The 12,188-nt window shown below is 37.6% G+C and overlaps 1 protein-coding gene across 1 annotated transcript in view; it reads left to right on the forward strand.

The window, feature by feature from the left end:
- Positions 1–970: 970 nt before the first annotated feature.
- The window catches only part of LOC136865968 (organic cation transporter protein), a 224,244-nt gene continuing 213,026 nt past the window's right edge, over positions 971–12,188 (forward strand). Inside the window, exon 1 of the mRNA XM_067142546.2 lies at positions 971–1,084. The gene's annotated coding sequence lies outside the window, so the exon portion shown is untranslated. The remainder of the gene's footprint in view (positions 1,085–12,188) is intronic.

A 12,188-nucleotide genomic window follows, 5' to 3' on the forward strand; every position in this document is an offset into this window, starting at 1 on the left:
AAAACCGTAAAAGAGTAGTTAGTGGGACGTAAAACAAATAACATTATTATTAAATTTGGAATACGCCTCTATTATTTGGAATCCAGCAACGAAGTTACGCAGGGATTTGATTGAAAGGATCTAGATAAACTTGAAAAACATAGATTTCGGACAAACACAAAAATATCCGAAATGATTATCCTGTTATAAAATTACTGAAAAATTTGGGTTTGAAAGGCTGGATACCAGAAGAAAATGTCTGTTGATGATATTTCTTCATAATAACTATTTTATCAACTTCTGTTATACGCACATAGAAAACACAAAGGTAAATTTTGAAACTAGTTTTTCTTGCCAATATAATATAAAATATATAAATATATAATATATAAAATTAATATGAACATTTAAATTTGCCTCTATATAGAATGATGTCATTTTATAATACATTGCATCCTCTGAATGTTGATGTATTTCAAAGTAAAATATCTGACTTCTTGAAATCTTGTGGGCATTTATTCCAGGTAATTAATTAAGGATGCTATGTTGTTTTTTACTTGTTTTTGTTTATATTCTTTTCATTGTGTTCATTTTTCTATTATTGTTATTTTTACGTATTACAAAAATTAATTTTTTCTCAATCTTGTTTTTGTATCCAGCTTGTTATTTATATTTTTTTGTAAACTTTGTAGTTTTGTTTTTGTATTTAGAACTTATGAGAAAAAATTGTAACTGGCAAAAGTCTGTATATTTGCATTCAATAAACAAACAAACAAACAAACAATGAGATATATTTGTGTCAAAATGTTTTCGGTTGCGCAAGAGAATTACGGTACCCATTCAGTGGTTGAGAGCCTGACAGGTTATCACCTAATGCATTCCTCTTTCCCCTGCTGCACAAGGACTACTTACTAGTGCACGTACGGTAAACAAATAACACTATAATTGTGAAGCGTGGCGATATGGAAGCTCGACACCCCACCACAAGCAGTCCGGAAGGCCAGCAGCGCTAGTAAAAGTGAAGTGAGTCGGACCGCCGCATTCAGTAACAACGCTGGCCACCCGCTCGCTGATCAGCTGCGCTATACTCCACTCCGACAACAATGTGAGTACCGCACACTGATTCACGCCTCATTCCTCATGCAGTGTTATAAAGTGTTCAGTTAGTTTTTGTATGTTCCTGTTTGGTGAATAATTACAATAATAGTTGGTTAATTCATGCGTTCTTATTAATTCAAATTCGTTAATAATTATAAATTTTTTCGCGTTTCTTCAATACTCTTATACAACCCAATTTTAAAATGTATTAATACGGATATTTTTCTTGTCTGGGAAGCCTATCTAGAATTACCATTACCAATTTATCAACAATATTGTGACCATGTATGTAACCAGTATTCGTCTACGTACACTACATCTGATAAGGTTGACGCCAGAAAGGGCATCCGGTCGTAAAAACTCGCTTCGAAGATTCATCTCACCCAGTAGAGAAACGGGACAAGAGTTGGACATGCATACTAGGTCAGTAGCGTTATCTTCTCCCTGTGCGCTTTCTTCCCGTAAATAAGAGCTTGTGAACATCTCGTATCTACTTATCAGTCTGCCGGCCTGAGTGGCTCAGACGGTTGAGGCGCTGGGCTTCTGACCCCAATTTGGCAGGTTCGATTCTGGCTCAGTCCGGTGGTATTTGAAGGTGCTCGAACAAGTCAGCCTCGTGCCGGTAGATTTAACGGCACGTCAAGAAACTCCTGAATTCCGGCCACTCGGCGTCTCCAAAAAACCCATCAAAAGAACGTTATTATTATTATTATTATTATTATTATTATTATTATTATTATTATTATTATTATTATTCAGTTTAGAAATAAAATCCTTCGACTGGCCGGAAAACGAACACAGGGCCTTGAAATAAGAGACAGGGATGGGTAATAATAATAATAATAATAATAATAATAATAATAATAATAATAATGTCCGCCTGTGTGGCGCAGTGGTTAGTGTGATTAGCTGCCAGCCCCGGAGGCCCGGGTTCGATTCCCGGCTTTGCCACGAAATTTGAAGAGTGGTACGAGGGCTGGAACGGGGTCCACTCAGCCTCGGGAGGTCAAATCAGTAGAGGTGGGTTCGATTCCCAAACAAGGCCCCTGTTAGCATAGCAAGTGACGCCGCCTGGGCGAGGTACTTGTCATTCTCCCCAAATAGTTTCCTCCGACCCAAAGTCTCACGCTCCAGGACACTGCCCTTGAGGCGCAGAGTCCGAGGGAAAACCCATCCCTGGAGGGTAAACAAATTAATAATAATAATAATAATAATAATAATAATAATAATAATAATAATAATAATAATAATAATAATAATAATAGTATTATAATTTTGAGGTCGAAAATGTCTTTCATTTTCGCATAATCCATGAGCCTTTCAATTTTTTGTGAATGCGCCGGGCTGAATAGCTCAGATCGTAGAGCGCTGGCCTTCTGAGCCCAACTTGATAGGTTCGATCGTGCCTCAGTCTGGTGGTGTTTGAAGGTGTTCAAATACGTCAGCCTCCTGTCGGTAGATTTACTGATTGGTAAAATAACTCCTGTGGAACGAAGTTGCGGTACCTCGGTTTACCTGAAAACCGTCAAAGTAGTCAGTGGGACGTAAAAAAGAATGACATAGTTGTTATTTTGTGATGCACTGATTCTTGTTTTGATTTACCAGAACTCTTTATCTCTCCTGTGACTGGAGTCAAATGATCCATTACGTGTTACCCCTGGATGTCGTAAGAGGCTACTAGGAAGGGAACAATCAAAGTATCTGTATTCACTCCCCCGTCTCCTAAGCCCAAAATCATATGCTTCTACGTATTGCCTTGTAGCGGAGAAAATATTCTCGCGCGATTTTTTATTTGCCTAATTAGCAGTAAAAATGAAATATCGTCGTGGCAGTAAAAGACTACCATATCTGCAAAAATCACATTGTTGAGAAATAAGGGTTTGAAGTTTTCGTAAGATCGTAAACAATGCCTGCGCAATACCGCGACAATTGCAGGAACCGTGGTCTTGCAATGAAGGCGAATGAATTCTCCTTCAACTTCCAGTGTAAAACCAATGCATCTACAGGTGACATTGTTTTTCACAAAAATACTCAATTTTAAAGCAAATTTATTATGCTTAAAGGACCTAATGTTACACATTTAATCATATTTGCACTTTTACATTGAAGATCATACTAAAATACACTAATTGGTATAAAACCAAAAATTGAAAATGTTACAACTGGTTTTACAACTCGGATGGCGATATTATAAAATGATCTTTAAGGATGATAGAACGTTGCCTGCGTGGTAGAGAAATGTAGTGTATAATCATACTGCTTCTCTTGTGAAACTAAGAAAAAGTTCAAATCTTGGCCACCTTGGGATGTATTCTTGAATAATCATCTATGCAGCAATCTCAGAGTTTCGGTGAACGGGAAAACAAGCTCACTGAGCCACAATACCAGAACTTCTCATGGAGTTGATTGAAAGACCGGCAGATGAATAGCCTAAAATGACGTTGAGGAAAGCAACGGAAAACCACTTCAATTAATTTTCCCCAGGATATCATCATTGGATCACTACCATGATAGGACCTGCCGAACGGCAAAACAAATTACGATAATGATGATGCTGACTGAAATGAGAAATTCCGCTGACTACTGAAGACTTGAACGGTGGAGCATAGAAACACTTGAGGATAGTTGCCTAGTTGTACTTCCTCTTAAAACAATAATCACCATCACTTTGATAATATATCCGTCATTAATTGCAGATGGATTAAGCGATGACGCCTAGGTTTAGCTATGGACACAATTAGTCTATACAGCTTTTCATTGCATTGTGCCAGGTATTATTTATGACATAAATATATCTTATGGCTGGGGTAATCCAAAAATTTGAATGTGTGACGGAAGTGTCACCATAGCAACCGTGCAGGCTATGTTTTATGGGTGGTTGCCAACTGAAACCGAAATTAGCAGTCGTTGATGGATGGCCATGACCAGGAGACATAGTTATGATCATTTGATTTTTGCAAAAAGGAAAGTCGTTTCTTTAATTTCTTGTTCTCTTCGCATCGCTGTTTGTATTAATGTCATATTTTACGGAATATTGACCTCTCCTATATTGTGCCATTGTTTATTCGTGGTTTGGTACATCTTTAGTCATATCCGTTCTCTCTCTCTCCTTACTCTTTTAAGATTCAGGGGATGATTCATGGGTACATTCCAGATTTACTGCTTATTGAGAATTTCCGAGAATTATACGTCCAGCTTTATGTGACATTCAAGTCTTGGCAACACAATTCGGTGCGCAAATTTTATAAATTGCCAAGATTTAAAACTTTCATATGTGTATTCACAACGGGAGTGTAAGTTTAAAGGCGAATAAAGTGTCTCGCAGATTTCAGTATAATTTCAGATACATTTTTCACGCTTTCTGTATCATCAGTTTCATTTTTCAAAGCTATTGCTGCGGCAGACTACTGGTGTAATATGTCTCTAAAATTTCAGTGCTAACAAACAATATATTGGTGATTAAATTTGTTAATTTTGCGGTATTAATATGACGACAATGCTTAATTTATAGCAGAATAGGATTGGCGAAGTAATTTTAAATAAGTATTAAAAACCTATTTCATAATTCGTATGTGAGACACAACCCGTGCACTCACATCATATATTGTGACGCGTTCACTGGCGGACCAGTTCGAATTCGCGTTAAATTAGAAGAGTTTCTAGAAGATTCCGGTTCAAATTAAACAAGTTCTATTGTACCTCCTAAAGTGCTCCTTATCTGACATAAAAATCTTATATTTTTGCCTTGACAAACGAGACTAATTGATGCAACACTTGACGTTTCGCCAAGGTCTTAATCGGTTTCCTCGGAATTACAACTATTCATCTTCCGAATAAACCTTAATGGCTGTAGTACCAGGAAAATATGTAAATTTCAGTAGTTCACCTGCTCAATACATAAATGTTAATTAAAGGTACATGTTTCGGCCCACATGGACCTTCTTCAGTCTGGGAAAAGTATGTGAAGGAGAACAGAATTATTTCTTTACGCAGCAGCCACCGGAAAATGTCATTCTCCGGGCGAGGACTGAATTTTGAAACGACTAACGTAAACTTATCACTTCATTGCTTGTGCGTACAATATTTTACTTCATATTACGCGAATTATTATAAATTAAATTAATTTAATTATAAATAATTTTTATTTGTCGCAGCGCAGATCTTCATTTTTTTATCCATGCATTGACGTTTCCTTGTTTTGTTGTTCGTACCTGGGTAAGAAGATATAGGAGGTGTGTACATGTTTTTTGTAATAAAAAATAAATGTTAATGCTGTTTGAAGTTGTGAACAGTCCACTAAGCTACCAGAATCGTAAATATAGTTCTCTGGTCCTGGATTAATGAAGATAATACGAATTTTGTGATATACTGTGACATATGCGATGGTAATAATAATAATAATAATAATAATAATAATAATAATAATAATAATAATAATAATGGCTTTACGTCCCACTAACTACTATTTTACGGTTTTTGGAGACGCCGAGCTGCCGAACTTAAGTCCAGCAGGAGTTATTTTACGTGCCAGTAAGTCTGCCGACACGAAGCTCACGTATTTGAGCAGCTTCAAATACCACCGGACTGAGGCAGGATCGAACCTGTGATGTTCGGGTCAGATAAAATTTTGCTAGTGGCTTTATGTCGCACCGACACACATAGTTCTTATGGCGACGATCGGATAGGAAAGGGCTAGGAGTGGGAAGGAGGCGGCCGTGGTCTTAATTAAGGTATAGCCCAAGCATTTGCCTGGTGTGAAAATGGGAATCTACGGGAAATCATCTTCAGGGCTGCCGACAGTGGGATTCAAACCCACTATCTCCCGGATGCAAGCTCACAGCCGTGTGCCCCTAACCGCACGGCCAACTCGCCCGGTAGTCAGTATTGTGATGGCGGCAGATTAGTTGAGCTGGGAATGCAGAGACGTAATTTTTTTTGTGTAGACGAGTTCGGGGAAACAATTCAACAAGGTGTTTACGTTACTGTGAAGCAAATTTCAACCAATCACGTACTATTTCTAAGAAAACAGTGCACAAATTAGTAACGGTACGGTAAAGTGTCGTTTTGCGTGCTCTTTTGAGTACGGAAAGAAGGCAATTACGTCATAGTACGAAATAATGTCACTTCCACTACCAGAACCTAAAGTCACGTTTTACGTGTGAGTTGGGATGTTAATGGTAGAGTTGTGAAGGCAGTGAGGTAATACAGCAGGCCATGAAGTGTGCACTGAATGTATTTTATGGTACATGCGCGGTAATATTATAACTTTATTTAGCCGTGTTCAGAAGAAACGTACGTTTTTGAGCTCAAAACTGTTTATGAAACTCCTCGTTTTCGTTCTAGTAGGAGATAACTATACTTATCTGTTCCTTGATGAGGAAATTCCGAAACACAAAGGAGCCATATTCTCATGTCTAATCGTGTACCCCGGATAAGCTGTAGTAACCTGCCGAAATTAGAGCCGGTGTAAGCTACAAGTGCTTAGGTGCGATAACCAACGCTATTAGCCACTATCGACTTTGCACACGGTCCATGAGAATATTAAGGATATGTTATAGTAGAAAGCATCCTTTCAGGAGCAAGTACTGTGGAAGTAATGGCAATGAAAATTTGTACGGTTGCATAATATATTGATGTTATTCGTTTTTATGGTTTTCGGAGACGCCGAGATGCCAGAACCTTGCCCCCGCTTAATTTCTTTACTGTGCCAGTAAATTTACCGACACGAGGCTGAGGCATCTGAGCACCTTCAAATACCACCGGACTGAGCCACGATCGATCCAGCCAACTTAAGCTCAGAAGGCTAGCGCTCTACCGTCAGAGTTTACCCAGTCCGGTACGGTTACATAGAAAAAAACATTACGTCACAGATAACCAAAAAGAATTTTGCATTCTGAAGTCGACAATGGGGTGACAAGTGGAACGACGAAGACGCGAGTAAGAGGGAAAATTAATCCTCATAGCTTAACTGAGAATAAAGAAAGTTTTGTATTATTATTATTATTATTATTATTATTATTATTATTATTATTATTATTATTATTATTATTATTATTGTTTTGTTGTTGTTGTTGTTGTTGCTTGATTCGTTATGCCCATTAATATAGCACGTTGGAACTTGTTCATTGGCTTAACGACTTTCGCCTTCCCATTCTTCCAAAATCTCTTCATGAACTCAGTGTGTTGCCTCTTCCGTTCTTTTGACCACGTTGTACCAGTTTTACTCTTAGTTTTGACCACAAATGTGTGTTTATTTACTGACGTTCTGAAGACTTTGTGATTTTTCATTATTATTATTATTATTATTATTATTATTATTATTATTATTATTATTATTATTATTATTATTATTAGGATTGTAAAGTGTGACGACAAGAAGAGACAGATCGATAGGACCCACGCTGAAACAGTTTCTGAGTGAAGTGGAGGTGGAAATAACAGTACAATTAGACCGAAGCATGATTTTGACAAACAGATTTGAGTAGATGTAGGATATAGTGGTTACGTAGAATTGAAGATATTATCACAGGATAGAGTGGCATGGAAGCTACATCAAACTAATCTATGTGTTAATGAACCATACAGCCCAGCCCCGTGCTGTAGGGGGAACTTGCCTGCCTGTCACCCGGAGATTCGGGGTTCGATTCCTGGTCAGGCAGAGATTTTTAACAGGATCTGAGGCTCGTTCGAGGTGCATACAGCCTACATCATTACAATTGACGATGAGATAGCATCCCAGGTCTAGAAAGCCAACAATAACGGCCGAGAGGTTTTGTGGTGCCGACCATAATACACCTGGTAATCTTCAGGGCTTCGAGCTGAGCAGCGGTCCCTTGTTAGGCCAAGGCCATTCGGGGCTGTTGCGCTTTAGGATTTGGTTTTGGATGAACCATAAAACAACATTATTAGGGACGTGTAAACGCTCTGGGCCATTTAACTCGACCTGACTCCACTCCTCAGTGTTTGAGTTTGAGTCCCTGCGACTTAAATGTTGTGTTGCGTTGCGTTTTTTGCGTTGGAGAAAAATACATTTATACAACAGTTATTATTATTATTATTATTATTATTATTATTATTATTATTATTATTATTATTATTATTATTATTATTATTATTATTATTCCAGTAAACTTGCAGTTGAGATCAATTTGATTTGATTGAATGATGTATTAATCCTCGAAAGATTAAGGGTGGCCTTCTTTCACATCTAACTGTTTTAATGCACTATTTATACAGTTGGTCTCGACTATATATTACGTATTGACTGAAATTATTAAAAGATTATTTATATAGACATGAATAGGGTGTCTTAGGTACTAATCAATTTAAAATTGTAATATAAAATAAGTACTTATTGAGTAAGTAATTAATGACTAAATTATTTCTAGTTACTTATGGTATTTTTCCTGAAAGAAGTAAGCTCCCGAGTGAAATTATCTGTACATGGGCCTGTGTTTGAGTGAAAACTGGGCGGACTGATAATATTCATATAATGGACGAAAATGATATGAAAGTGATGAAAATTATTACTGGCAAATATGGGTGGGAACAATGGCAGGAGGATATGTGAAGTGAGAAGAAGGATGAGGCGAATCAGGCGAATAGAGGTAAGAGAAAGTGAAGTAATCGACGACAACGTGAGTTTTCAATGGAGAACGGCGAAGTTGTTCTTTTTGTGGAATTAATTGCTGTGGGTAGCACTTCTGCCCATATCAGTAGAGACAAAAGATCACTGAACTTTGGCAGGCTCCGCCTGGCATGTAGGCAACTTCATGCCGCGACTGCGTGAAGTATAGCTTCAGTCCCAGGCGTAATGGTGAAATTATACTTGAAGTCCTTCGATTCTAGGGACTGGTACACTTCAAATTCATCCCTGAAAGATAAACTGTCACTAAGGAGACGCATGTTGAAATACGTCGCTTTTGGGGATGCAGTGCTTTGTAAAAATCCTTGTGTCAAAGAGAGCATTGTGCTGTCCAATACGACGAAATTTCAGCTCATCGGTCGCTCCTTGACATACCTGTCCTCCTCATTCTCTGTACACTCCAATCTTGCTCCAGCAGTTTACTACATTTTTCTGAATTCAGACCCCTGCTCAAGGGATTGAGGATCACGTCGGCCGAAGAGGGGAAGATGAATGCGGTACGTGCTCAACGGGAAATAATATTAATAATAATAATAATAATAATAATAATAATAATAATAATAATAATAATAGTAATAATAATAGTAACGCGTCCTCAGCTACTGTGTCCAGACAGTTCCCTTTAACCCATTTAGGCTGTGTGCGTGTCAATTTGACATTCCAGATTGCTGAGAAACATATCTCTTATGGGTGATCTATGATCGAGTTTTAATTATATTTATTGGGTAAGCATCAAATATATCACCAGAGGTATTCTTACAACCGATATCTTATGAAATGGTTAATCGAAAGGACAATTTTCGCCCACAGTCTTGAGATATCGAAACGAACACACTACCACGCATCTACAGAGATAGAATATGAGAAGTGACTAATGATAGATTATGTAACTATTTTGTATAGTTGTAGGGAGCTTGCTTTAAACGTGGTGTTTTGTGGAGAGGTTTTCATGCCCTCGGTAATAAAAGTTTCTACACACGACAGCCTACCTTTTAACTCTACTGGTATGTTGAACAGTAAATTTTTCATTAGAGAAATATTTGGAATTTTATTTTTATTATATTCTTTAAGGAAGGATTATTACTTGTACTGCTTTGGTTTTTTCATATTGGTAAGTACCTGCAATATAATCTTCAGTTCAATGGATGTACCGAATATGGTTATCTCGCAAGATATTCCATAGCCTATAGGAAAATGCGTTATTTGAAGTCACGAGACACGTACCTACAGGTACAACTACAAGAAAAACACAGGATAACAGACACTTTTCTTATGCGTTCGTCCGCTACAAGTTCTTAACGTTGTATTCAGTGAGTCCGCTTAACTACATGAAACTCCTGAAAAATTGTAACAATAATAATAATAATAATAATAATAATAATAATAATAATAATAATAATAATAACAATAATAATAATAATAATAATAATAATAATAATAATCATCATCATCATCATAATAATAGTTGTTTTACGTCCTACCGACACAGATAGGTCTTATGGCGGCAATGGGATGGGAAAGGACTAGGAGTTGGAAGGAAGCGGCCGTGGCCTGGTGCGAAAATGGAAAACCACGAAAAACCATCTCCAGGGGTGCCGACAGTGGGTTTCTGACCCACTATCTCCCGAATACTGGATATTGGTCGCACTTACTCGATTGCAGCTATCGAGCTAAGTATATTATTCTTATTATTATTATTATTACTACTATTATTAATAGTAGTAGTAGTATTATTAATAAGGAAATATCGGGGATCACAGAGGTGTGAGAAGCTTGAATGGGTGGACAAGGAATTAACTGGAACAGAACTTAACACAACAAATTTTGAAATTTATTCTTTCTTTTTCTAATTTAAAATTGATTAATAGAGAATCTGAATGAATAACAATACTATTAATGAGCTCCTCGCTCTAGCAATAATGGGGATTTCAAAGTCCCAAAATCATGAACAAAACGTACAATTGTTAATAATTTGGTTGATTTACATAGAAAAGCGCGTTATTGCTCTTGACAGGAGCAATATTTTGCAAAGAGCATGTTTTGCTCGGATCATTTATGCAACATAGCAGTCTGAGCTCCAAAAGGTACTATAGTCCAGCCTCGCAGAGGCATCAATTTCTTATGGCGCACTTAAGTTACACCTGACGATCCATCGCTTGTCCTCATTTAAAGTATTTACACCAAGTAGCCCTGACATGGGCTCATCTATTGCTCAACGGATTATAACTTACTGTTCCTAAGGGGAACAGAAACAATTACCGAAAAAGCAGGGGCGTGATTGCCCATACTAACAGGCCTTAATGTAAAAAGGAAAGGTTAAACATGACTGGCCATAAACAAAAGGCTACGAGGTGAAACACTTGCCCTTCTTATAGAAATAGTTAAAACACTAAGTGGGCTTATGGCCCAATGATACAGAGGCTAAGCCTATTCTACAGCGAGGTGACTAAGTAAGAAATATTAAAGCCAATTATGATTAAAGTAATGTACAGGTTTAGAAATCTGTAGTCACCCCATGCCAAGCTGGATGGAAACCGACAGAGAGTTCCCTTACATTACATAATTCCCAGTAGGGAATAGGATAAAGTCATCATACTTGCCAAAAATCTACACTTAAGGAACCAAATTTAGAAATTTACATAAACAAAAGATGTTTAATCCTTCCCCTCAAACTATCTGCAGAAGCTATCACATAGCTATGAAAATTCTGCCATTACCTTCAGTTGTTGGGCCTTCTAAATGCCACCCGCGCCCCTGCCTCCTGGTTCACGTCAATACACCCGCCTCACACTGGAGCAATTCAGACAATACGGACCTAAAGCTCCCAGCTTTTATAGTATTTTTGAGGGGAAGCTTCCAGAACTCCTTACTGATAGGCTGGATTCTGTACACACCCCCAGTTTTAAGTTACAAGTTTCTGATAGGCTGATTACTATTGAGAAGGGACCAGCTGAATTGTTGACAACTTTGATACATAAGAAAACAATCCTCAAAACCTAAGGTTTGCCAATTGCAAAATTAAGCATTCCTTTGAAAGAATTAGATTTCATCCTCCTAGAGGGAGCAATTAAACCAATAACAGAGACATCTAACAATTGAATACCAAACTATTTTGTAGTACACCAGTTCAAGTTTGTTTAGATAGACGGCCATGTAGAAGGCGCACATATTAACTAGCTGGGGAAAGTGTAACCCCGGTAAAATTATTATTATTTATCAACGTCGGGTATAACAGACGGGGAAGGAGTGAAGTTCAAGTTAGAAATGAACGCATAATACTTGTGAGTGATGAAAACAGTAATATTCCTTTCCGATATCTTGGTCTTACATTAACAACTCATTCTCATACATCCTTCCAAACACTGTTGCATTTTTCTTCTCCACATATGCTGTTTACCGCCTCTTCGCGATGTGTTACGTCGCACCAACGCAGATAGGTCTTATGGCGACAAAAGTGTAAGAACCG

The sequence above is a fragment of the Anabrus simplex genome, chromosome 3 (genome assembly GCF_040414725.1).
Source record: "Anabrus simplex isolate iqAnaSimp1 chromosome 3, ASM4041472v1, whole genome shotgun sequence".
Lineage (NCBI taxonomy): Eukaryota > Metazoa > Arthropoda > Insecta > Orthoptera > Tettigoniidae > Anabrus > Anabrus simplex.